This window comes from Macaca nemestrina, chromosome 7 (assembly GCF_043159975.1).
Source record: "Macaca nemestrina isolate mMacNem1 chromosome 7, mMacNem.hap1, whole genome shotgun sequence".
Taxonomy (NCBI): Eukaryota; Metazoa; Chordata; class Mammalia; order Primates; family Cercopithecidae; genus Macaca; species Macaca nemestrina.
Genome location: NC_092131.1, coordinates 66,922,176 through 66,944,697, shown reverse-complemented (window position 1 = coordinate 66,944,697; position 22,522 = coordinate 66,922,176). Strand labels below are relative to the sequence as shown.

General features: G+C 35.5%; 1 long non-coding RNA gene across 1 annotated transcript in view; it reads right to left on the bottom strand.

The window, feature by feature from the left end:
- Positions 1-1,479: 1,479 nt before the first annotated feature.
- The window catches only part of LOC139364304 (uncharacterized), a 258,125-nt gene continuing 237,082 nt past the window's right edge, over positions 1,480-22,522 (bottom strand). The window contains exon 3 of the long non-coding RNA XR_011625916.1: positions 1,480-2,041. This is a non-coding gene — a long non-coding RNA (uncharacterized lncRNA). The remainder of the gene's footprint in view (positions 2,042-22,522) is intronic.

Below are 22,522 nucleotides of genomic sequence, written 5' to 3'. Positions count from 1 at the left end.
GCTGCTTTGGAAATTGTGAATATTTTTTCGGCCTTCTCAGTCTCGTAAGACTACCTAAACTACCAAACTTTTCAGCCATTTGTAGCACCTTCTGCTTGCCTTTCAACCATACACAGGCTGGATACAAATTGGCAAAAACTCTTGAGGGCAAAGTTGGTGACATGTTAGGTTCACCAAAATGTACTTCCCCTCTCTCTGGTGCCTTGAAGAAGACTGTGATTCAGCTGCCTTTGTTTCTCTGTAGTAACTCCAAACAGGTGGATTTTGAATTTTATCTAACTATCCTAATTAGGACTTGGTAGGAGGGTTGTTCTTATAACATCTACTCTGTCTTAGCAGAAAGAACTCCCTTCTACTCTTCACCTGGTTACAATCTGTTCATCTTCAATCACATCATTTCCATGTATCTTCAAAGCATTTATCTCATTTTGTAAATTTTGAGCTTACTGAGAACAAGGAATGGGCTTCTTTTGTACAACACAAAGTCCAAAGCATCTACTTCAGGAATATTTGAAGGAATTATATCCATTAAAGACAAAAAAAAAAAAAAAAAAGGAATGAAAAAGTGAAAAACACTGCTGCTGCTGCTAACTTATAATGTACAAAATATAAACTTCCCTTTCTTGTGGAAAGATTATACATGCTTGTTCATTGATAATATGCTTGACTGTGGGACTTGCTTTGGTTAAAGAAATATAAATGGAGGAGATTCATTTTTACTAGAAGAGTCATCATTAGGTTCCTCTGTATTCTCCCCTTTACCTCTGGTAAGAGATATGTATCTTAAGCTATTTCTTATAGCCAGCAATGTATCTTAAGCTATTTCTTCAGCCTATGCCCCTTCATGAAGAAGTAGAAGAGTTAACTGAACTCAATCAGTAATGCATATATAACATGAATGACGAATAAATATTTGTTCTTGTAAGATGCTGAAACTTTAGAATCCTTTTACAGCTGCACAGCTTGGGTAAATTGACAGATAAAATATTTAATACCAGGAATGAGTACTTTTATAACAAAAATTATGGTGATAGTTTTGGGACTACATAAAAAGGGTGATGGAACTCTTAATGAATGTTAGAAAAATACCAAGCCATGTTATGTAACATGAAAATTTTGTTAAGACTGTAGCATGGTCAGGGTGAACATGGCGGATGAGGCAAAACTTTTTAGCCCAATTTATTCAACTTTCAAAGCATTGGTTGTGCGACATGTAGTTGAGCATTGTTGTGGGAAAGAATTGGGCCTTTTCTGTTGACCAATGTCAGCTGCAGGCCAGTTTTTGGTACATCTCATCCATTTGCTGAACATACTTTTCATATGTAATGGTTTCCCCTGGATTCAGGAAGCTGTAGTAGATCAGACCAGCAGCAGACCACCAAACGGTGATGACGACCTTTATATATATATATATATACACACACACACATACACACACACACCTTTATATATATATATATATACACACACACACATACACACACACACACACACACATATATATATGTGTGTACACATATTTTTTTCTGACATGGAGTATTGCTCTGTTGTCCAGGCTGTCAGTGGAGCGATCTTGGTTCACTGCAACCTCTGACTCCAGGGTTCAAATGATTATCCAGCCTCAGACAGCTGGGATTACAGGTGCACACCACCATGCCCAGTTAATGTTTGTATTTTTAGTAGAGACAGGGTTTCGTCATGTTGCTCAGGCTGTTCTCAAACTCCTAAGCTCAAAGTTATCCACCTGCCTCGGTCTCCCAAAGTGCTGGGATTACAGGTATGAGCCACCACGCCAGGCAATGATTGCTTTGAATTGGTTGTTGTCAACTTCCAATAGATGGCCATTATGCACCTCATCTTCAAGGCTCTCATCTCCTTTGCAAAACTTCTTGAACGACCATTGCAATGTACCTTTGTTAGCAGGTCCTGGGCCAAATGTGTTTTTGATGTTGTGAGTTGTCTCTGCTGCTTTACGACCCATTTTGAACTCGAATAAGAAAAATGCTCAAATTTGCTTTTTGTCCAACATCATTTCCATAGTCTAAAATAAACATAAAATAGACAGCAAATAAGTCATTAGCAAAAAAAAAAAAAAAAAGAAAAAAGAAAAAAACCATAAAACAAGAAATGCCCACTAAAATGATGTATAACATAACTACATTTATTTTAGAATGTATTCTAATATCAAACGGCAAATTCCAACAATGCAAAAACCACAATTCCTTTTGCACCAAACTAATACCAACTTCTCTGAGTCCAGTGAGACATAACACACTCATATGCAACCGGTTACATGAAGTGGATGTATTACCTAATAGGTAGGCAGCAAGGGACAAAAGAGGTCCAGGATTCATTGCAAGCCAGTTCTCAAGGCTCAAGATGGCTTCCCAGGGTGGAAGAAGTCTCAACTGCAGGTACCCCACTTCCACCACAGCTGAGAGACCCGGAAAAAAGCAGCCCACCCTAGGTTATACATTCAGGGGTCACATGACTCATTGGGCAAAGATTTGAAGGACATCTTGCTCCCAGGGGAGAGAAGAACAATACCGGGACTGTTCCTGGAAGTCTCCTAGGAGGGAGACTAGGAACAAGGCTCAGACTTTTTCAGAAAGTTCCCCCTGTTTCAAGATACTGCATTGCCAGCACATTTACAGTTATTCTTGAGTACTATAAGCAAGAAAGCAGGAAAAACTTAGTCTGTCCGAGGTCTCCTAGAGAATTGTCCTGATACAGGCTCCTGCACATTCTCTGCTAAGGTCTTAGGGGGCTGGAACCAAAGTATTGGCATAACCAGACTCATCAATAGGACCTAGGGAAAATTCTGCTTCCAAGCTCATTCCATTTTTTTGGTAGAATTCAGTCTTTTTGAGACTGAGGACCTCAATTAATGAGGACTGTCAGTTGGGGACGGCTCTCAGCCTTGAAAGGCAGCTCACATTTCTCCTTATGTAGCTCCCTGTATTTTCTAACCAGTAATGGAGTGTCAAATCTTTTTCACACTTGCAATATCCCTCACACAGACAATCTCACGCAGACATCCTCTCTTTTTAAAACTCACAATACATTAATGAGTAACTTTAATTAGATTTGAAAAATCTCTTTTGTCATATGATGTAACAAAATTAGAGCATGATATCACATTAAATTCACATTCATGGGGATTAGAATAAACTACCTAACAGAGCTGTTCTAGTGAGTATTTATTTGTGGGTTTATAAGGTTTGAAAAGATGTTTCAATAATATGGATTATGCTTTTGCATTTTCACTGAGTTTCACTAGTCTTAAGGTAGTATTTTAATATTAATTTCTAGACTAGGACTGCCCTTACATCAAAATCCATGAAAATTTGGTGTCTGCATGTATGCATATGCAGACGTATTTATTGATTTTTTTTTCTTTTTTTTTTTTTTGAGGTGGGGTTTCACTCTTGTCGCCCAGGTTGAAGTGCAATGAATAGCATGATCTCGGTTCACTGCAACCTATGCCTCCTGGGTTCAAGTGATTCTCCTGCCTCAGCCTCCTGAGTTACTGGGATTATAAGTGCCCACAACCATGCATGGCTAATTTTTGTATTTTTAGTAAAGACAGGGTTTCACCATGTTGGCCAGGCTGGTCTTGAACTCCTGACCTCAAGTGATCCTCCCACCTCAACCTCCCAAAGTTCTGGAATTACAGTCGTGAGACACCGCACCCAGCCTATTTATTGATTCTTTAAGGGAAAGTGAGCTTTTTTTTCCATCAAAAACGCTGGGGAGAATGCTTCTTTGTTGCTTCCCTGGTCCATTGTACAGGATTCTTAAAGTCTCTTTTCTATAAAGGGCAGAATTTCCAGAGGCTGTACAAAAGGATCTAAATTTACCTTGAGCAGGTTGAAGGTTGCCTTTTCCATCTCTGCTTGTACATGAAAGCTCCAGCATAACTCCTTATATATGTTAATCCAAAGTATATATACACAAAGCATTTATAAAGGCAGGCTCCTTGATTTTTTTCCCAAGGATTCTGTGAGTAAATGAAGACGAGAAAATCCCTCTCTGAGAGTAATGTCCTATAAATCACACAAAGTGAACTTCTTCATAGTTGGGCATATTCCACCAATAATCATTTGTCTGTTTGTCCTATGAAAGCTACAACTTTCTCCAAAGTTTGTTTTTTCCTTTTGCTTCTTTGTGCACAAATTACAGTGCTCCATGGAGCAAAATATATAGGCATACAGGTGTTATGATCTGACATTTTACTCTGTCAGTGCTATTGCTGGAGTAGCACTGCCATACGTTTTACTAGAGAAGCTTGTGATTAAGTATAACTGATAATAAATTGTTCTGTGATGAGAACTTGACGACTAACACAGCTTTCTCTGTCTTAGTAAAGATTATGTTCAAGAATAGGCAAAACTAATTGATGGTGCTAGAAAGTGAAAGAAAGCTTTCCAAAGAGGGGCAGATGTGGATGTTGACTAAAACTGAACATAAAGGAACATTCTTGGGTGAAATACTCTATATCATTTTCTAGTTTGCGATTAAATATGTAAATATTAATCAAACTGTCGACTTGTGCTTTTTACTTCTTGAATGTATATTACTCTCGAAAAGCATAAAAGATAAAATATTAAATGAGTAAACTGACAAAACATCCTTTATTTAGAACTACTAGTCATACATTTGCAATATATTTGTATCTCTCATTATTTGTACTAGTATTAGTTATAAACATCCTAGTATGATTTTGATTAACTTAACATTTTATTTCAATTAACATATTTCTTAAATTTACATGATCTATATCTTTATTAATTTATTATATAAAAGACACCTATGAAAGACGTGATTTTATAGATTCTTTATTTAGTTTCTTGCTCGTTATTCAAAATTAGAATCCTGTGAAACAGGTTTTAGCAATAAATGTTACTTTAGAAAAGAGTGAGAATACTTACACCATTTATTCTTTAGTGTAAGAGTAAAATTCATTCTTTTAGATAGAGAAAAAGAAAATGGTTAAGTATAGAAAAACTAAAACGTGGACAATAAAGAGAGTATCTTGAGAAAGAGGACTTTGGTTCTGATCTGAACTAAATCACATTTTTTTGTCTCCTATATTGATGCACTTAGCTAACTGAAAATTCAAGATTTAAGAGAATGTAATGGCAGCAAATTATTTTTAAAATTGCAAACATCCTTATGCAAATACTTAAAATTATTATGTAGACAAACTATTTCACTTTAAAGTACAATCAATACTATTACTATTACTCTAGTAGGGTTGAAACTTGAAAGAAAATATTTTTAAAAATATTATTGAATAAGACCTCATCTCCAAAAGAAAAAAAAGTAAATAAAAATAACTATTTTAAGTTTTATCACTTTTAGAAGTATATATTAACCATGATAAAACAAGTTAGGTATATTTTTAAACTATTTTACTTTTTTATTTGGAAGACAATTTTTCACATATCCTGTAAAATTGTACTAATTTTTGACTTTGAGTTTTAATTATTTAAAAAAAAAATTAGTAGTATTATCACTCCCAAAACAGAATATATGTATTTTTTTCTCAAATATATACATATATATGTTACAGATTTTTAAATATGCATACTTTAGAATGACATTTGGTGGATACACTATACCTTAGGTACAAATATAAGTTTAGCACAGATTTGCAAATAATAGGAAAACTCTACGCTTGACAGAAAATTAAAAGGCTTAGAAGAAAGATCTTCTTAATGAACAAAGAAGCATTGATATCAGAGAGTGAATAAACAAAATTAACTTACCCACTCTGCGGTTATTATTAACATCTTTGCAAGAGAAAATAGTATATAAGAAAATATTGTTTACAAAAAGCAAACAAATAGAAGAAAACCACTATCCCTTATTTAGGAAATACTTTGGTGCCATTTTATCTTTTATCACTGCTCTCCTAACTCTCCTTATTATATTTCTTTGTATGTCTGAATTTTAATTTACAAAAGACAAAGGCATACAGACATTTAAATGATGGCATAGCTATGTTAGTCAAAACAAGTGGCCAAAACCTACATTGTAATTATAGAGAATATTGTACGCAGAATGGAAATCAAGTTTTTTTATTTCAATTTGTCTTGTTTATCTTGAAATACCTTAACTTTATATAAATGTATCTACTGTATAAAAATAAAGTCTTAGTGCGTTTTAAAATAGAATATTTTGGAAAACTCCATAAATATCATGCCAAATAATGTGGACAGCAAAAGATTAATTATTTTTTCTTAGAAAATTGAATTGTCAAAAATTATTACTGAGTAAATAGGAGCATCTTACACTAAGAAATCTGAGTCACTCATCAATTCTTTATCTTTTATTAAATTGTAGAAGCACCAGGGGTCCCCAACAGGCACCCTCCTCATCCCTCACCATTCTTACAGTTCAGTGAAATTGTTCCCTGTGGTGATATTCCACATAACACAGAATAATTCATCTTCATCTGTGCTTACTGTGAACTGCTCATTTTTAATAAATATATTGATTTTTCTTAAGTTTCTTTGAAGCTGATTGACTCATCTCTTCCTGATCAGCATTTTTTTTATCACCATTAACAAAATTGCTACCCATCTACATGAAAGAAACTTCATTCTTAATTATCTGGGAAGAAAGTCATATCAAGAGACACATTTATTATGTGCTGAGTCACAGCAAATAAAATGATGCAAAGCTTAAAATCTAATATTTTTTCAGGAAGTTAGGTAATGTTCTTAAGACTTCTTTTTTGAAACACAGGCATACCCTGGAGAGGTTATAGGTTCAGTTCCGTGACCAGGGCAACAAAGTGAATATAGTAATAAAGCGAGTCACACAAATTTTTGGTTTCTCAGTACACATAAAAGTTATGTTTACACAATACTGTAGTCTATTAAGTGTGAAATTGCATTGTATCTAAAAATGCATATACCTTAATGAAAAGTATTTTGCTGTTATGAAATGCCAATGATCATCTCATCTGAGCCTTCAGCGAGTTGTAATTTTTTGGCTAGAGGTGAGTCTAGCCTCAATATGAATGGTTGCTGACTGATCAGAATAATGGTTGCTGAAGTTTGGGGTGGCTGTAGAAATTTCTGAAAATAAGACAACGATGAATTTGCTGAATCAATTGACTATTCCTTTCATGTAAGAATTCTTGGTAGCACACACTTTTGTTTAATAGCATTTAGCTTACAGTAGAACTTATTTCAAAATTGGAATCAGTCCTCTCAAATCCTGACGCAGCTTTATCAACTAAGTTTATACAATATTTTAGGTCCTTTTCTGTCATTTCAACAGTGTTCACAGCACCTTCACCAGAAGTAGACTTCATCTCAAGAAAGCACTTTCTTTGCCAATGCGTAAGAATTGACACCTTATTTGTTCAAGTTTGATCATGGGATTTCAGGAATTCAGTCACGTCTTCAGGCTCCACTTTCAATTTTATTTATTTGGCTATTTCTACCACATCTGCAATTACTTCCTTCACTGCAGTTTTGAATACCTCAAAATTATCTATGAGAGTTGGAATCAACTTCTTCCAAAATCCTATTAACCTTCATATGTTGACTTCCTCTCATGAATCACAAATATTTTAATGCCATCTAAATTGGTGAATTCTTTCCAGATTTTCAGTTCACTTTGCCTAGATCCATCAGAGGAATTACTATGAATAGCAGTTAGAGCCTTATAAAATGTCTTTTTAAATAAAAAGATTTGAAAGTCAAAATTACTCCATGACCTATGTGTAGCAGAATGGATGTTGTATTATGAGGCATGAAAACAACATGAACCTCCTGGTACACCTTCATCAGAGCTCTCAGGTAATCAGGTGCATTGTTATGTAAGTAATATTTTCAAAGAATTTTTTTTCCGAGCAGTAGGTCTCCACAGTGGGCTTAAAATATTTAGTAAACTATGCTGTAAACAGTTGTGCTATGATCCAGCTCTCTCTTCTGTTTCCAGCAAAATGGAAATTGTTCCATTTATAGAGCATAGGCAGGGAAGACTTAGCATAATTCTTAAGAGTTCTAGGATTTTCAGAACAGTAAGTGAGCATCAGCTTCAGCTTAAAGTCACCAGCTGCATTAGTCCCTGACAAGAGATCTGCCTCTCTGCACTAATCCTTTGCAGTTTTGAAGCTAGGCATTGACTTCTTTCCAGCCATGAAAGTTATAGATGGCATCTTTTTCCAACAGAAAGCTGTTTCATCTATACTGAAAATCTGTTGTTAGCATAGCCACCTTCCTCCATTATCTCAGCTAGATCTTCTGGAAAATTTGCCGCTGCCTCTACATCTGCACTTGCTGCTTTACCTTGCACTCAGGTTATGAGGATGACTTCTTTCCTTAAACTTCATAAGCCAACAATTGCTAATTTCAACCTTTTCCTCTGAAGCTTTCCCATCACCCTGATGCTTCACAGAATTAAAGAGAGTAGCAATTTTAATTTCCTTCAATAATTTTTCCTTTGTTTTCACAACTTGGCTAACTATTCAGCACAAGTGGCCTAGATTGCATCCTGTCTGAGCTTTCTATGTATCTTCCTCACTGAACATCATTTATAGCTTTTGATTTAAAGTGGGAGATGTGCTACTATTCCTTTCAGTTGAACACTTAGAGGCCATTGTAGGGTTATTAATTGGCCTCATTTTCAGATTGTTATGTCTCAGGAAATAGAAAGGCCTGAGAAGAGGGAGAGAGATAGGGGAACAACTGATTGGTGAAGCAGTCAGTCCACATACAGCATTGATTAATTAAGCTTACCATCATATATGGGTGCAGTTTGTAGCACTCCAAAACAATTACAATAGCAACATCAATGATCACTGATCACGGGTTACCATAGCAGATACAATAATAATGAAAATAAATGATTGAAATATTGTGAAGATTGTCAAAATATAACACAGAGACACAAGATGAGCACATGTTATTTAAAAAAAATGATGCTGATAAACTTGCTTAATACAGGGTTGCTGTAAACCTTCCATGCAAAAAAATGCAGTATCTGGCCGGGCGCGGTGGCTCAAGCCTGTAATCCCAACACTTTGGGAGGCCAAGATGGGCGGATCACGAGGTCAGGAAATCGAGACCATCCTGGCTAACACGGTGAAACCCCGTCTCTACTAAAAAATACAAAAAACTAGCCGGGCGACCAGGCGGGCGCCTGTAGTCTCAGCTACTTGGGAGGCTGAGGCAGGAGAATGGCGTAAACCCGGGAGGCGGAGCTTGCAGTGAGCTGAGATCAGGCCACTGCACTCCAGCCTGGGCGGCAGAGCGAGACTCCGTCTCAAAAAAAAAAAAAAAAAAAAAAAAAAAAATGCAGTATCTGTGAAGTGCAATAAAGTGAAGTCTAATAAAATGAGGTATGCCTGAATATAGTTGTGTGGGACTCATAAAGTAATTATCTGAATGTAATTACATATAGCATCCTATCTGCCCAAATGTAACCAGACAGTATTTTGAAAGTGATTATAAACTGGACCTGCCTTGAATTAAATACCCATAGCAAACTTGCTTTACCAATGTTGACATCTACTTTATTTAATACTTATAAAGTTGAATTTGTAACTGACACTTCATTCTGTTGGTAACTGTAGTAGTTTTCTGGGTCTACAGTTACAACATGCCATAAACTGAGTGGCTTCAGCAACATAAATTTATTGTCAAACATTTCAAGAGGTTAGAAGTTTGAGAATTAGGTGTCCAACAGGGCCATACTCTATTTAAGGCTCTGCAGAAGAATTTGTTCCATGCCTCTCTTCTAGCGTCAAGTAGTTTTCCAGCAATCTCTAGTGCTTGCTGGCTTATGGCAGCATAATTTCCATCTTCACATGGCCTCCTCCCTCATGCACATCCAAACTTTCTCTCTCCATAAGGACACCAGTTATACAGGACTAGGAACCCACCATATAACAGTACGACTTCATCTTAGTAATTACATCTGAAATGACTCTATGATCCTATTTCTAATTAAGATAAGATTCTGAGGTACTTTGACTTAAGACATTGGCTTATGAATTTAAGGGGCCTTATTCACCCATAATAGTAACATAAACGCTTACTTCCTTAAGCATCTTACAAAAATATTAACCTCATTTTAAAGATAATTTTTATTTGTAACAAAAATAAAACAAAACAAAACAAAAAATACCGCTGTCCAATTTGAAAACATGTTGTTTGTAAATTTGGAATCCTGTGTGGCTTGAGATACTATCATATCAAGCATATAGGATTAGATTTAAAGTGGATATTACTATGCAGTGTTTAAATTATATAGGAGGGAGAATGCAATCAGAAGTTTTAAACCTACCATTACCTAAGATTTATAAACTCTATTATAAAATGAATACAAAGTTAATATTACATGTTCAAGTATATTTTTGCAAAACTATCATCTACTTCAAATAAAAACTTTTTCTAATAATATAAATGATGAATAGATCTTCAGTTGTGCATTCCTCACTGATGCCTTCCGCTCTCAAGATGTATGTTTTATTGTATTTTTTTCTGCTAAAACTCACCTCACCAAGGGATTCCTTCTTCTAAATAAAGAGCAAACTTTCACATAAAAGGAAAAAATGGTTTTTACCCACAACAAAAAGTTAGATCCTGCTGAGTGTGTCCCCAGGCTTCTATAAAAATTCACAGGTGATGTTCTACCACCTCAATAAGAAAACCAAAACAGCTTTGATCAGCTAAACAAAAACAGTTTTTATTCCAAACATATTAAAATATACAAAGAAATCATAGTACAAGCATCACTTTTGGCTTTTATTTTCTTGTGAATTATGCTTTATGAAAAAACTTTGAAATGCACTTAAAAATACTTTCTAACTTTAAAAGCATCATTTGAAACAATTCCATGCTGTGTGTAGTAATTAGTTTAATTTCCTGCTATGTTATGGACCTGACCACTTTTTTTTTTTTTTTTTTTTAGTTCCAAAAAATTTAAAGGCCAGGTGCTGTGGCTCACGCCTGTAATCCTAGCACTGTGGGAGGCCGAGGCTGGCAGATTGTCTGAGTTTAGGAGCTCAAAACCAGCCTGGGCAATATGGTGAAACCCTGTCCCTACTAAAAGTCAAAAAAAATTATCCAGGCGTGGTGGCGTGCGCCTGTAATCCCAGCTACTTGGGAGGCTAAGGCAGGAGAATTGCTTGAACTCAGGAGACGGAGGTTGTAGTGAGCCAAGATCATGCCACTGTACTCCACACTCCAGCCTGGGTTGATGGAGTGGGACTCCGTCTCCAGAAAAAAAAAAAAAAAAAAAAAAATAGAAATACTAGTATGCCTAATTTTTAAAATGTCAGTAATTTAAAAATACCTATGTAGTTCTTTCATAAGATAAATTTAGCTCTTAAATCTCACAAATTGGTTTAATAATCATACAAATATCTCTGATCTAAACATTTCTATGGTTATTAGATATTTTTCTTTTTCTAAAATTTTAGGTTTTCAGAAAATTAAACATCTTTTTTTCTCATTAAAAGTGTAATACTTGTTAAGTTTCTATAATTTGGAATATGGAGAAAGTTGGATGGAATTTAAAAATACCTATTTAAGATAACAAATATAGAGTCCCTAACTAACGTAGCTGATGTAAAGTTTTTCCTATACACACACATATATAATATACATATATAGTATATATATAGTGTGTATATATAGTATATGTATATATATTGTATGTGTCTATATATAGTGTGTGTGTGTGTATATATATATATACACAACAAAATTAAGATCTTATATTGCTTTACTCTTATTTTTATTATGCTATTTATATATATTTTTTTCTGATTAAAATAAGGCCGGGCACTGTGGCTCATGCCTGTGATCCCAGCACTTTTGGAGGCTGAAGCAGGCAGATTACTGGAGGCTAGGACTTTGAGACCAGCCTGGCCAACATGGTGAAACCCTGACTCTAACAAAAGCACAAAAATTAGGTGTTCGTGGTGCATGCATGGAATCCCAGCTACTCAGGAAGCTGAGGTAGGAGAATGGCTTGGACCCAGGAAATGGAGGTTACAGTGAGCAGAGATCATGCCAGTGCACTCCAGCTTGGGTGATAGAGTGAGACCAGGTCTCAAAAAAATAAAAATAATAAAATTACCAGATTTCAGTGGTTATATTATTCTCTTGTATAGGTGCATAACAATTGGTTTAAACATTTTTTGTATTTGGCCATTTCAATTTTTAAATTTTTGAGAAAGTAGATTACAAATAAATCTGTTTTATCTTGATTATATCTCAATTTTCACTAAAAATTGACTTAAAAATTACAAAAAAGATGTATTTTTGAAATCTTATTGATTTTAATTTGTATTACAAAATTTTTATGGTACTAAATTAATGTATTCTTCCAAAATAATGTGCAAGACTAGTTCACAAGCAAAAAATGAAAAAAAAAAAAAACATTTTAGTTTGGCTTAATTGTGGGAATTTTCTATTACTTTTGATGTTACTAATTAAAACATTTATTAATTATATCCTTCTTATGTAAGTAATCTGCATTTGTCCTTTTCTTTGTTTTTCTGTTGGAATACTTATTTCTATTGCTCTAAGAACATCAATGGCAAGCTGTAATTTTTACAAATATTTTCCATAATTTTTTGGGGGTAAATGGGGGAGCTGGAAGACAATGTTAAACAATATATAATAAAATTGGTTAATACTATTTCTCATTAATTTTTTCATAATTTTTGTTAAAATGGTGCCTCCTTGAGAAAACTAGTTAAATATTCCCATATTTTAACATATCATTTATTAACATTATAAGTGGCATTCTGTAGAAATTATTTTTGGAAATATTTTGTGTTTCATTACTCATCATAATGCTTTCTTTCTTTTTGAGGAATGGTGACATTTCATACTTTAGGAAGTGTGTGACTAAGCTTGTGTCACAGGATCTTTGGGGTGTCGCTTCACCAGTCAGAAACCTCTGTGGCTGGCAGCTCCTTTGACCCAAGTAATACAAATGCCCACTGGGTTCATTCCACCCACCTGACCTGGCAGGCTACAATCAGTTTGTGCAACCAGGCTAGATTCCACACCTGCCAAGGGTGAGCCAGGTGTGGAGCAGGGAGGGGTGTGTGGGTGAGCAAGCATGAGGTCCAGCCACTGCGCACAGCAAGGAACCCTAGCTGCTGTGGCTGGGCGGGCAGCTCCAGGCACCAGCACAGGAAGACAGCTTCATGGGAAGTTGCACCTGGACCAGATGTACTGCAAACAGCTTCTGCCGCAGGCACTCTCATCTGGATAAGGGGAATATAGTGGCATCTGGAAGCTTGGAGACACCAGGAACCACAGCACCCCAAAGATGGTGTCACAGCCCTGGCTTGGAGAACCCCTAGGTCTGGACTCCCTGAAGAGCCGCAGCTCTTCTCTCCTTCTCTTGACCTGCAACATGGTGGGGGCAGGGGTGTATTTCAGCCCTGTTTGTATTACAGCTCTTTTAGTCCCGCCATTTGGTAGGTCTCATGTTATTGTCCCATGTCCAGGAAGAATGAGGTATGCAGACAACTGGAGGGTGAGCAAGGCAGAAAGGAGCTTCATTGAGTGGCAGAACAGTTCTCAGGAGATCCAAAGAGGTAGCTCCTTTCAACAGGCAGGTCGTCCTGATGAGTGTCCAGCTGTCAGTAAAGAGGAGACCAAGAGCGAATAGCTTCTTTCCATAGACAAGTAGTCCTGACATACCTAAGTCTGACTGAGTCCAGGGTTTTTATGGGAATCATGGGCAACCATGGGCAGACCTGGAAATAGCACTATAATTTCTCACTTCAGGCTGAAGACTTCACCCAGAACTTACAGCTTGGCTCCCATGCTTCAGGCAGTCCCTAGCTTGAAGGTGAGACCTCACCAAGGAACCACCCATTTCTGCTCAGGAGACTGTTTGCCTCTTGCCGCTATCAATCATATTATAAATGTTGCCCAGGCTATTTGTGCTGAAAGTTGCCTGCAGGCCAACTCCAAGTTGACTTCAGTGCTCCCTCGACCTCCCTTCCAAGCTTGTTATTGACCAAAGTGCAGAGGGGGCCTAGGCAGCTGGGGGCCGGCAAGTGAGTGCAGCTCCGAGGGCTTGCCCACTCGGCCGGGTCATGACAGCACCTGGGCTCAGCCTCAACTTTACTCTGAAGTCAGAGAGGGTGCCGGGAGCAGGAATGGGGATAGGCCAGGCAGCAGGGAAGCAAGGGGACTTCCCAAGCCCCTGAAAAATCAGGGATCCCCAGGTTGGCAGCCAGGGCTGAATGGCTGTAACTGTGCCAAGGAGGGTGCGGCTCCTGCCCTGCCAACTGGGAAGGTGTGGGGCTCCCACTTATTCCCTGCTCCTGCTGGCTGCATGGATCACAGAGCCCTGGCCATGCCTCTCCTTCTGCATCCAGCATATTTTCAGTTGCCTCTCCACCATGCCCATCACTTGTTCAGATATTTTGGTCTTCACTTTTAATATGTTTGTTTATATTTTAAAAAAATGATTGATGCGTTTTACTAAATGTGTTTCAGAGTCTATTATAAAGATTATACTCAGGTTAATCAAATATCTTAATAGAAGTATTTTTATCAAAGCATATGCATTGTATATCTGTTTTATTTATGAACTGTTGTATAGCAAATTTTCCACAAAATGTAATGCTGTATAGTAATACTCCCTTATCCCTGGGGAAATCCCAGTAGATGGCTGAATCTGCAGTTAGTACTAAACTTTATATATTCTGTTGTTTCTTTCAACATGATAATCAAAGCAAATAAGTAACTAATGGGCAGGTAGTGTATACAGCATGGATAGGTGAGAAAAAGTTGATGGTTCATGTCCCAGGTGCTACAGAACAGGACAGTGCAAAATTTCCTTATGCTACTCAGAATGGTGCAAATTTTAAAACTCATCAATTGTTTATTTCTGGAATTTTTAATTTAATACTTTCAGATCATGGTTAATCAGGGGTAAAAAAATAATAAGGAAAGCAAAATCAGGGATAAGGAGAAGACCACTGTTTAACAACCCACATGAAAAACGTGGTTTAGGAATTTGGATGAAGCATGCCAGGGATAGTTTGTCCCTGTTTCCCAATGTCTGGAACCTCTACTGGAAAACTCAAAGACTGACAGTGACTCAGTGAGATGAGAATGTGACCTCTTCATGTGGCCTGGGCTTTCTTTACAACATGGTGAACGAGTTGAAAGGCACCTAAAGAAAGACAAAGCTTACCTAAAGTCCCATTGGATTATCGTATAGCCTAATAAATTAGTGACTTAAGCCACATTCTGTTCATAGGACCAATTCATTAGGGCCAACCTATATTGAGGAGAGGGGAGAAAGACTCCATCTTTAAACTAAAAGAATTTCAAATAATTTAGACACATCTATAAAACAGTCACATTTATAAATGCACAATTTACATCCGTTTGACCATGCATACCATCATTCTAATTGTTACAGGAAGTTCTTGACCAGGATGTCTGAAAATCCAATAAATAACTCGTCTTTTGTTTCAGAAAATACTTATAAACTGATTTGTATGGGCAAATTCCTTGCTTATCTGAACAGTTAGATGACATATTAGGAAAATTGTCTTCATATCTGGACAGATAGTTAATCAGGATTCTAGTTTTATTTTCCTTATTGCACTGAGTTCACCAGTCTTAAACACCATGTCATAAACCTTAACAAACTGCAGTCAATATTCTCACTTCAAAGACCCTCTATAAACAACTTGTTTTCAGACCCTAAACTTATAAATATCTACCCTAAATTTACCCTTGTTAGACACTAATAAGTCTCTGTTTTTGTGAAATTGTCCCTTGGTGGGTCAGGTTTAGTAACTTTAGTTTTGTTTGATCAACAGGTTATTTTTATAGTCTTTGTGGAGCGGTCAATAGTTATCATTCCTGAATGTTGAACAGAGGTTTAATTGAGAAATTCTCATCACACAGCCAAAAACCCTTAACTCAGAAACACTGTGCTAACTTGAGGACCATTAAGCTTCCAGCTTGTAAGTCTTTCCAGAATAACGTGAGAAAGCCTCACAGGAGGTCTAAATTCTGACTTATTTTCAGTGAGTTTCCAAATGTTGAGTTTATTTTGTCTCTTAGAAGAGATGATTATATTTGAAAAACTGTTGTCCTTGGTGAGAACCTGCCTGGATTTAACAATACTACTTTTCGTCTCCTTAATAGTTCTTGACTGTGAGTCTATAACTAGAAACTTATAGGAAGAGAACAGTTCTAGATTTAATCTTTCTTTCTCTTGATCTGGTACCCAAGGCTGAAAAATTCAGGGTCATCTATAAGAACTTAGGGAGACTTCCAACAATTTTGTTGTTGTGTTCCTGAGACTTGCATTATGTAATTTCACCTGGAAGATCCATGGGTTTTGTTGGTTCTTTTGTTGATGATGACAATATTTGACTAGGTTCCAAAAGCACAAATTTAGGCAAGCATAGTCAGTACTGTTTTCTTTTCTTGTGGAATCTTCTGGATCTGTTTCTTTCTGAACCAAGCATCTGTTCTCTTGTTATTATAATATATGTACAAATCTCTCTAATTGGAATAATTTCATCAGGGACAATTTGAAATCACTTTGGCCACTTTGGTGAACTTTTGACATGAAAACAATTGTTCACTGAGAGGCCTATTTGTACAAGGATGGGAGCAACATTGAAGAGGGTACCCAAGGCTGAAAAATTTGACTTATTTGTCCAGATGAACGATCACTTACTTCAATTTAAGTAGATTTCCATTTGTTTCTGCACCTCTTTGGTGATTTGTTACTAGTTTTGTTTTTTGTATGGCTTAAAGGAATTCTCAAGGTCTCAAGTTGTTTTTAAATGGCTTACTAATTCTTATTTTTTGTGTGTATTTGATTTCAAAATGTGTTATCCTGCATTTATAGCATCTTCTCTCCTTGCAGAAGGAATGTAATTATTAGTCTTTTGTAATTTCTTACTTGCAGACTTCCCCTACTTTTCCTTTATGCTTATCTTTTCCCATTTCTTTCTTCTTCTGAAACACTTTGAAGATTAACTGGTCATTTAAAAATGTTTTGTTACTAATATCAAAAATTTAGTCTGAATATACAGTAAATAATTCCAGAAGAAAATAAAAAATAAATTTAATGGTTATTTTCTCTTAAAAATGTTTGTTTGGTCTGGATGTAGTGGCTCATGCCTGTAATCCCAACATTTTGGGAGGACAAGGCAGGCGGATCACTTTGAACTCAGGAGTCTGAGACCAGCCTGGGCAACATGGTGAAACCTCATCTCTACAAAAACAAATTAAAAAATAGCCAGGGGTTGGCGGCTTGTGCCTGTAGTCCAAGTTACTTGGGAGGCTGAGGCTAAAGAATCTCTTGAGCCTAGAAGGCAGAGGTTGCAGTGAGCCCAGATTGTGCCACTGCACTCCAGCCTGGGCAACACAGCAAGACTGTCTCAAAAAAAAAAAAAAAAGTTTACTTGTTTGTTATTATTCACTTGCCAAAAGTATTAACTCATAAAAAGAAAAGAAAATAGATTTAACTATAAACTTAAGTAATGGTCTTGATTTCTAGGACGCAGGAGAAGAAAAGATCAACAGATGTAAAATTTCAGAATGATTTACAGTCTTTAAAACTGTATATATGAATACTAATGTTTCTGAATTTTGGTAAGAAATATTCTGTGTAAATGGATCACTGGAAAAATATATATTTTTTTTAATTTTAACTCTATTTTTCTCCCTGATTTACAATTATAAAAATATAATGTTAGAACATTATTGTGTTAATAAAAAACTCGAATTAACATTTTCACAATTTGAAAATTAGTTTTTAACTTTTGAGTTCAGAGGTATGAGTGCAGGTTTGTTACACAGGTAAACTTTTGTCATGAGAGTTTGTAGTTCTGATTATTTCATCACCCAATTATTAAGCCAATTCGAATAGCAAAGACATGAAAAATTTAATTTGCTATAATTGTTCTGTGCCCTAGGATTTAATTGTTTCCATAAATTACTAAATACTCTAAAAAATTGAATATGTGGTTAGATAAATGAAATTATAATCATGTGTTGTTTCCTTTGAATCAGTTAATTCCTGTGCATTTGTATAATGCTACAAAAAAAAAATCTGGATCTGGCATAAACTTTACAACCTTAACTAATACTAAAATAAGAAAATTAAAAAAAATCTCTGGAACAGATAAATGACTAAAGATTTCTATGCTCTGAAAGCCAATTATTTTAACACAGAATTCTCTTTGGAGTCAGAAAGTCAAGAGCCAGGATGGAAGAAAGTAAAGATCTACTTAGACTTCCAAACCCTAAATTAAATAAAGAAAATTAAAACTACAAAGGTTATTTCTGACCTTTGTTAAGGGCATTAAAAGCTGGAATGGCAGTATCATTCCCAATTATAAAGAGCAACAATAGTTTTAAAAAAGGAACAAAATTAAACAAAACACTAGATAGTCTTTAAATTTACACGTTCACTTGAAACCATAAAGGAACCAAGACAGAGAACAATCAACTTGCGAGAGGTCTAAAATATAAAATAAGAATAAGAATAAAGAAGCAGAGGCTGAATGGTGTTGTTGAAATATTTCAAAAATAGTATCTCTAAAAATGTGTTTTTAGCAAGAAAGATAACTATCAAATATCAAAAAGATATTATACTTCTACAAAATAAAACTAACCCAAAAAATGACACAAGTAAAATAAAGCAACATTTTATTTTATTTTTATTTTTATTTTATTTTATTTATTGAGAGGCAGTCTCACTCTGTTACCCAGGCTGAAGTGCAGTGGCACAGTCTTGGCTCACTGAAACCTCTGCCTCCAGGGTTCGAGCGATTCTCTTGCCTCAACCTTGTGAGTAGCTGGGATTACAGGTGCCACCTGTAATCTTAGGGGATCACAAGGTCAAGGGATCAAGGCCATCCTGGCCAACATGTTGAAACCCCATCTCTACTAAAAATACAAAAATTAGCTGGACATGGTGGTGCATGCCTTTAGTCCTAGCTACTCAGGAATCTGAGGCAGGATAATCACTTGAACCAGGGAGACGGAGGTTGCAATGAGCCGGGATCGTGCCACCGCACTCCAGGCGACAGAGCAAGACTCTGTCAAAAAAACAAACAAACAAAGAAAAACACAAAAAATAAATCTGGAGGACTAACACTCTGACTTCAAAATATACTACAGAGCTATGGTCATCAAAATCTTGTGATAGCTGCATAAATACAGACTTATATATATATATATACCAATGGAGTAAAGCAGAGAGTTCAGAAACCAAACCTTATATATATGACCAAATTATTTTACACGGGGATTTGAAGACCATGCAGTAGGCAAAAGGGTAGTCTTTTCAACAAATGTTGGAAAACTGGATATCCACATGGAAAAGAATAAAGCTGGACCCTTACCTAGCACCATATACAGATGTTAACTCAAAACAGATTAAAAACTTAAGCATAAGAACTAAATCTATACAACTTTTCAGAAAAGAAAAAAAAAGTGGCAAAAGTTTCATAACATTGGAAACTGGACCTCATGGCAATTTAACAATTGGATTTGTCAAAATACACTATTAACAGAGTAAAAAGACAATCTACAAATTGGAAGAAATATTTGCAAATCATATATCTCATAAGGAATTAATATCCATAATACATAAAGAACTCCGAATATTCAACAACCAAAAACAAACAAGCCATTTCAAAAATGGACAAAGGGCGTGAATAGACATTTCTCCAAAGAAGATTTAGGAATGACCTATAAGTAGATAAACAGATGCTCAAAATCACTAATCATTAGAGAAATGCAAATCAAAACTATAGTGAACTATCACCCACACCCTTTAGGATGGCTGCTATTAAAAAAAAAAAAAAAAAAAAAAAACCGGAAAATTGCAACTGTTGGCAAGGATGTGGAGAAATGAGAATGTAAAATAGTACAGCGATGGGAGAAAAGAGTATGACAGTTCCTTAATAAATTAAAACTAGAATTACCATATGGTACAGCAATTCCACTTATTGGAAGCAGTAAGATCCAGTAGTCTCAAAAGTGAGATCTCAAAGAGGTATTTGTACATCCATGTTCCTACCACCATTATTCATGATAGCTAAAGCATGGGAGCCAATCACACGTCCAGCAACAGATGAATGAATAAGCCAAGTGTGGTATAAACATACAATGGAATACTGTTTAGCCTTTAAAAGGAAGAACATTTTAACATATGCTAAAACATAGATGGAGCTTGAGAACATTAAACTAAGTGAAGCAAGCCAGTCACAAAGAAACAAATACTGTATGTTTACACTTACATGAGGTACTTAGGGTTGTCAAAATCAGAAACAGATCGAAGATAAGTGATTGACAAGGACTGGGGGAAGGAGAAAAGAGGGAGTTATTGTTCAATATGTACCATTTCAGTTTTATAAGATAAAAGAGTTACGGAAATAAATGGTGGTGATGGTTGCACATTTTGAATATATTTAATACTACTTAACTATGAACTAAAATTGAATAAGATGGCCAATTTTATGATATGTGCATTTTATTTCAATTTAAAAATGAAAAGAAATGAGAACTGATTCAGAACTTAGAACCATGACAGTTGACTCCTGTTACACTGCTCTCTTTAATTTATTGTGATGCCATGTCATTTATAACCATTCAAAAAAATTAAACTAGAAAAAGAAGAAAAAATGTTTCATGAGTAGATTAAAAGGATAGAAAATGATATACTGTAATACTACCAATAAGAAAGCTTATGTGGCTCCGTTCACCGAAAAAAATTTAGCATTTCTTCATATATAACAAAATGTAAAATAATAAGAAACATTTATACGTTTATTATTACACACATATTTATCTGCCTGCAGTTCCCCAGATACAATTCACAACTCCTAAGGCCTTTGTAGATAAGATTGCCAGGATAATGTTTTGTTCTAATGTTTGGTCTTTTACCCTCATTCCTGACACTGAGTAGCTAAAACCTTTGAAATTTCCTGAGGCCTAGGAGTGTCTGACAAAGAGCTCATAAATGCCTTGAAATTTCCTGGGTGATAGTAGCATCTTTTATTCTAATGAGACAACTCTTGATGGGCTCCAGAATGGGAACTGGTTGCCAGAGGAACCAACCACATGATTAGAGAGCTGGAACTTTCAGCCCCACCTCTCCAACCTCCGGTGAGAGAAGAGGAGATATATATAGATCAAGCTGATCACCAGTGCCAATGATGTAATCAATTATGTCTATATATTATATAGTCTCCATCAAAGCACAGAAAGACAGACTTCAGAGAGCTTATAGATTACATGAAAGTCCCTGGACGATGCAAAGACCAGAGAAGACATGAAAGTTCCTCTCCCCTTCCCTGCACTTTGTCCTGTATATAATTTCATCTGGATGTTTATTTGTGTTATTTATCATATACTTTATTAATATAATAAACCAGTAAATGAAAGTGTTTCCCGGAATTCTGTGAGGTATCCTAGCAATTTAATCTAATTTGAGAGGGTCATGGGAACCTCAACTTAATAGCCATAAGCCAGAAGGTGAAAACCTACTACTTGGAGCTGACATCTGAAGTGATGGCTGTCTTGTCAGACTGTCCTTTACCCTGTGGAAACTGACTCTATCTCCAGGTAGACAGTGTCTGAATTGAATTGAATTGAATTGAATTGAATTGAATTGAATTGAATTGAACTGAACTGAACTGAATTAATCGGTATATGGTGGAAACCCCCTCCACAGCTTGTATCAGAAATGAGTGGTCAGTGATATAAGAGTAGGAGAAACCAATTGTTTTTTAATCTCCTACACAAAGCTTCAAAAACATAAAATAAAATATCATAAAAGTAAAGAGTGATATAGATAGATTCCAAAACTCTTCTTAGATGCTTCAATCCTCCTTTCTCATTAATAGAACAGGCGTAAGAAAATCAGCAAGGATATAGGAGACCTAAACAACATTATCAACTAACTTGACCTTATAGGCAAGTTTAGATGTTTGACACATCACGAGCATAATACACATTATTTTTATGTGTACATGATATGTTCACAAAGATAGACCATGTTCTTGTTAAAAAATAAAAAAGACACCAGATAATATTTTGACAGAACTAAAAATCTTACAAATTATATCATTGGACAATAATGGAATAAAGCTATAAATCAATAACAGAAAGATAACCAGTAAATTTCCAAGTGTTTTGGAAGTAAACATTTTTTAAAAGCCCACATATTACTGAAGAGATCACGAGGAAGTTCAGTATCAGGTTGAAAATGAAAACATAATACCAAAATGTGTGCAGTACAAATAAAGTTATATTTAGAGAAAATACTTTACAATAAATGAGTATAATCCAAATAAAAGAAAGATCTTAAATAAATTATTTAAATATCTACCTTAAACATATTCAAATGAATTAAACTCTAAGAAAAAAATAAGAAAGACAATAATAAAGATAAAAATAGAAATCAATAAAATTAAGAACAAAAAAATACATCAAAAACAAAATTCAAATATATGGCTTTGAAAAAATAA